Below are 6,295 nucleotides of genomic sequence, written 5' to 3'. Positions count from 1 at the left end.
TCTGTGGGTTCAAGGCCAGCCTGGTCTACAGGGTGAGTTTCAGGACAGCCAGAACTGCTATACAGAGAAATCCTGCCTCAAAAAACAAAACAACAAAACCCTATCTTGAAAAACAAAAACAAAACAAACAAAAAAAAAATCAGGTTAAATTTTTAGAAATTGTGTGTATGATTGCTTTGTCTGCATGTATGTATGTTGTTTGTTTTTTACTCTTTTTTTATCTCTTGGCTCTTTGGGGGCTCCACCATCCAGCTCCCAAATAAGTCATACATGGAGGTTTATTTATTTTTTTTTTGAGACAGGGTTTCTCAGTGTAGTTTTGGTTGGTGCCTATTCTGGATCTCACTCTGTAGACCAGGCTGGCCTTGAACTCACAAAGATCTATCTGCCTGACTCTGCTTCCTGAGTCTGGGATTAAAGGTATTCACCACCAGCGCCAGGTGGAAGTTCATTCTTAATTATAAATGTCCGGCCTTAGCTTGACTTGTTTCTAGCCAGCTTTTCTTAACTTATCCTATCTATCTTTTGCCTCTGGACTTTTTCCTTTCTCTATTTCTGTATACCTCTTGTCTCCTCCTTACTCTGGCTGGCTGGGTGGCTGGGTAGCTGGCCCCTGAAGTCCTCCTCTCCTTGTTCTCTTGCTCCTTCTTTTCTCCTCTCCCAGATTTCTCCTTCTATTCTCTCTGCCTGCCAGCCCTGCCTATCCTTTCTCCTGCCTTGCTATAGGTTGTTCAATTCTTTATTAGTCCATCAGATGTTTTAGACAGGCAAAGTAACACAGCTTCACAGAGGTAAACAAATGCAAAATAAACAAAAGTAGCATACATTAAAATAATAGTCTCCAACATATGTACATGTGCTGTATGTGTACCTGGTGCCCTGGGAGGGCAGAAGAGGATGTCAGACACCTTGGAATTGGAATTACAGGTGATTGTGAGCTGCCACGTGGGTGCTGGTAAGAGAACCTGGGTCCCCTACAAGAACAGCCAGTGCTCTTAACCACTGAGCCATCTCTCCAGCCCCCAACTTCTTTCTTCCATTCTCTTCCTCTCTGTTTTGGGAGGTGGTGGTGGCAGGGTCTCATTATGCTGCCCTAACTGGCCTCAAATTTACAGAAATTCAACTGCCTCTGCCTCTCAAGTGCTCCGGTTAAGGCTGTGCATCCTCATGCCCATGCCCATGCCAATATTTTTATTTAGTGAAAGACTATCATTTAATAGAGAGAAGGATCGCAAGATTGTGCAGAAAAGGTGGGGGAAAGGGGGGCGGTGCCCTCTTTAGGCAGAACAGACACTGTTGACACAGACGACACAGGAGTGCCACCCAAGAATCTCTGGTGGTGTCTTCCTGAGTTTGTCAGGCATTTCTCCCAAATCAGCAAAATCTAAAGCAGGACAGGAGACAGTAGGATGTAAAGTTACACAGAAGTGTGGGTGCAGGTTCCAGGACAACGTGTGGGGGGTTAGTTCTCCCACCACGTGGTTCCCTGGGATTGAACTAAAGTCGTCAGCCTTGGCAGTAAGCACTTTTATCGGCTGAGCCATCTTGCTGGCCCCATTTTCATGTTATAAATGATTGTTTACGGGGTAAAGGTAGCCCCTGTGTTGTTTTCTGCCGTGCCATAGCCTAGGACTCTTAGTTTAGGGTTGCTGGAGGCCAACTCAGCATCCTTATGCACCCAGCTGCTTTCAGTATCACCCAAGCAAGCACATCTATAGGTGCATACTTCATATTTCAGAGTCTGGTTGCTTTGCATAATTTGTAAAACTTCCCAACTTCTTCTAGCCATAGATAAGACAAATCCTGGGGCTCTGAAAAGACCCCACAGAGAGCTGCCCTTTGGAGCTCTAATTCAGTCTCTCCACTGAAGGCCCTTCTCCCATTCTCTGTAGGCAGAGAAATCTCCTTTCTCCCTGCAGCTGGGGGTCTTGGACATTCTGGGGAGGCCTTCCACTGTGAGGGTTCTCTCTGGAAGCACTCCAGACTGCATCCGGTACTTTCCCCATGCCATTCTACTGCCACCTCATGGCCATGCCTTTGTTCTGATCAGTCCCCAACCTTCAGACTCAGTACTGACACACACAGCCTTCCACAGAAAAATGTGCATGGTGAGATGCTGGCCTTTTATGTTTTTTTTTTTAATCACCATTTATTTATATATTTGTTTGTCTGTGTGGAGCATGCATGTGGAGGTCAGAGGACAACCTGTAGGAGTCAGTTCTCTCCTACCATGTGGGATCTGGAGAGAGGACTCTGGCCATCAAGTCTGGCAAGTGCCCTTACTCATCACGCCCTCTCGCCAGCCCTGAGATGCTTCGGCTTTGTTTTCACATTTGATGTGGAGAGGCTTTCCTTCATTCTGCAGGGCAGAACTGTCCTCCATTCTGCATACACACTGCCTTTTCTGCATCTATTTATGCTGAGGGATGCTTAGGTTGGTTGGCTATTGTGAATAATACTTCAACAAATGCAGAATGCAGGTTTCATTTTAACATATTGATTTCCTGTCACTGGGACACACTCTTGAGTAGTGGGATCACTTGATTGATGGCAGTTCTTCTAACGTCTAAAGACCATTCACACTGTTTTCCACAATAGCTGCATTACTTTACAGACCACACTAACAGCGTGCAAGAGTTCTCTTTCCCTACATCCTTGCCCATTCTCACTATCTTTTGTCTTTTTGGCAATGCTCAGTTATGATCTTCTTGCTTTCATTTCCCTGGTACTGGGATGACAGGCATGCTCCACTATTCCTGGCTCAATATGGTGGTTTTTAAAGTACATTTCTGACTGGTGATTTTGAGCATTTTTTCCATATACTCATTGGCCATTTGGCTATCTTTTGAGAAATATTTGCTTAGGTCCCTCACATATTGGTAAGCTGAGTTTTCTTGCTATCAAGTTGTCTAAATTCTTGTAAATTTTGGATACTTACTCTATCGGATAAGTAATTTACAAACGTTTTCTCCCATGCTGTAAGCCACCTCTTGATTCTGTTCACTGCTGCTTATCGGCCTATGAGCTTCTTATATTAATACAATACTTGGGAGCATTATTTTTAAAACATTCCATTCTACCCCTTGCTGGCTCACTAGCTGTAAGTGCTGTGTTTAGTGGTTGTGTTCAAGTGTACACTATACCTCTGTTTATGTAATCCATCGTCAAGGGACAGCAAGCCACACATGCAGTGGAAGCACTCTTCGAAGACCCTCTAGGCTTGTGTACTGTGTCACCACTACACTTTGCTTTCACGTGTCATAGGTTGCGATGGCTGGCTGATCTTGGTTGTCAGCTTGACGCAGCTGGGAAGAGGGAACCTCAACTGAGGAATTGCTTCCATCAGGCTAGCCTATGGCCATGTCTACCAGGCATTCTTTCCCGTTGTTAATTGACGTAGGAGGGGCCAGACAACTGTGGGTGGTGCCATCCCTCGGCTGAAGGTTTGGGTTGTGTAAGAAAGGTAACAGAACATTGGAAGCAAGCCAGCAGGGCAGTGTTCCTCTGTGGTTTCCCCTTTAGTTCCTGCCTCGGTTTCTCTTCGATGGTGGACTGTAACTTGTAAGCCAAATAAACCTGTTCCCTCCCCAGGCTGCTTTTGGTTAATGTTTTGTCATAGCAACAGAGTGAACTAGAGCAGTGGTCTTTATTCAGCAGTTACCGGCTTTACTCCAGACATAGCACTATTTTTTTTTTCCTCTCGATTCCTCTGGGTAGATGCAGAGTCCCCATCTTGTACCTGTTCCCTTTGCTCCGAGATTTCCTTGCACATTGCTTGTGGCTCTGTAACTGTCACAACCACTGTCTTCAGCTTTTCTGTGTCAATCATCTTTGCTTCATCTTTGTTTTGGAAGCTATTTTATCTAGATATAAAATCCTTGCCGGGCGGTGGTGGCGCACGCCTTTAATCCCAGCACTCGGGAGGCAGAGCCAGGCGGATCTCTGTGAGTTCGAGGCCAGCCTGGACTACCAAGTGAGTCCCAGGAAAGGCGCAAAGCTACACAGAGAAACCCTGCCTCGAAAAACCAAAAAAAAAAAAAAAAAAAAAATCCTTGTTTGATGCTGGGTGGTGGTGGCGTACGCCTTTAATCCCAGCACTCGGGAGGCAGAGGTAGGAGGATCTCTGTGAGTCTGAGGCCAGCCTGGTCAAAAAAGCAAGTTTCAGGACAGCCAGAGCTATTACACAGAGAAACCCTGTCTTGAAAAACCAAAAGAGAATCCTTGTTTGACAGTTTTATTTTTTCCCCAGTATTTCTTACAAGAAAACTGGTCATTAATTTTCCTTCTATTTCTATAACATCTTTTCCCTCCTATGGCTGGTTTTATTTTAAATACTGTTTAGAAGTAACTTGTGGGGAAAAAAAAAGTAACTTGTGGCATGAAAATTAATGTAGTTTTCTTTGGTATCTGTTAACCATTTGGGGTCCGTTAGCTTATAATTTTAAGCAAATTTTTGAAAACCTCTGGCCATTCTGTCTTCAAATGGCTTTTACTTCCTGCCTTCTTTCCCAAGGGGCTCCTCCTGGGTTAGACTGAGTGGCCCTATAGCTCCTGAGGCACTATACATCGTCTATTTAAGTTAGTTTTTTTAATTCAGATTATTTGGAATAGTTTCTACTGCCATCTTCAACTCCACTGACTTCCCTGGTGTCTCATCGACCAAGTCCTTCCGGCATGTTCTTCTTCCCCAGAAATGATAAACCACAGGACACTCGCAGGCGCGTGCAGCATCCTGCATTAGTCATCTCCTCACCTCGCACTCTTTCCTCTTGTGGAACACAGAACTGTTTTAATGCCCTCATCTAATAATCTGACCAGTGCCGACGTTCTGAGTCAGTACCGATCCATTTCCCCCTACTTTTGCTATGAACTGTTTCTGTGCACGGAAGCAATGCAACATTAAGTCCAGGGCTAAGGGGACAAACCCTTCCACGGCTGCTCATACCAACGTCTGCAAAAAGAGTTTGCATTTATGCCAACATCGTACACACCCCTCTCACAGCAGCATCTTGCTACATTTGTTGCAATGTCTGTGGCATATGCCCTCTTCATCCCCCAGAAAAGACTTCCTGGTTCCATCCTCTAACCCTTTCTATATGTCCTAACTATATATTTCTATTATAGATATTTTACTGCTGTTTCTCTAGAACCCAGAACCTGATGCACATTCACACTCAATATATTTGCTGAATCAATGATGAAGCCCAAGTTGAGGTTGCCAGTACATTCTGTATTTAATTTCGTTTGTGTGCTGGGACAGACCATCCCATGTGGTGCCTGACACTTGCAGCAATCCCCTCCCTGTTTCCTCACAGCTCTGCCTAGCTTCACTCTCTCTCACAGGCTCCTTCCCATTCTGACTTTCCTTGCTAGTATTCCTCGGAACTCACTCTTCCCTGCATTTCCAGGTCAGATCATTTACTCTTTTTGGGGAGGGTGGGGGTCCTTTCAATGATACCCCTTACGCCTTTTTGACTCTGTACATGTTTCTGTTAGCTCCCCAAATGGACTGCAGTGTGGAGAGGTGGAGTCGTCCATACAGTCACTTTATACATCTTAAGAGGGATCATTCTCTCCACTGGTATTACTAAAAACAAGGCAGAGAGCATCATGTTAACTTCAACAGGCCAAGCACATCATTTACTCACAGGAAGCTGGGTGTGGAAGGTCCCTTTCAGTGACAATCACCCATAACAACAACACCCATGACAATCTTTGTGCTTAAAATCAAATTTGACCCCACAGAATATTACTGGGTCATGGTTCTGAAGTAGATTTCATCTTTATCTTGCTTTTTTTTATTTTTTGCTATTAAAAAAAATGTCCTATTTTCTAAGAAACAATACAAGGGATATCCTATTAAATAGTACTTTCACAGAACCAAGGAAATCCTGCTATCATATAGCCAGATGTTTATTTATGCAAACATATTAAAATTACTCTGAGTCTTCAAAATAATGTTATCATGAACACATAAAACAGATAATAAAACGAATGTCAAAATTTCATTTTTAGTTCATAAGAAAAATACAGAAATAAAATTCCCTTCCATAAAACACAGGGGTTGGCTGGAGTGAGAAAATGTAAGCACCCTAGCCTCTGCCTGGGAAGATGCCTGGGGCCTCTGTTCTAAAAAGCATTTCAGCAACCAGAATTCCTGTAAAAAAATGAAGGTTTCTTGCCAAAATGAGATCTTGAGGACCCACATAGCCTCACCTATTGCTTGCCGAGTGAACTAGCACAGAAAAGAACACACTCAGAGGTTCCTCCAAGCAGAAAACAGGTGATTCACAAG

The sequence above is a fragment of the Peromyscus eremicus genome, chromosome 15 (genome assembly GCF_949786415.1).
Source record: "Peromyscus eremicus chromosome 15, PerEre_H2_v1, whole genome shotgun sequence".
In the NCBI taxonomy this organism is placed as follows: domain Eukaryota; kingdom Metazoa; phylum Chordata; class Mammalia; order Rodentia; family Cricetidae; genus Peromyscus; species Peromyscus eremicus.
This window is presented reverse-complemented; position numbering follows the sequence as displayed.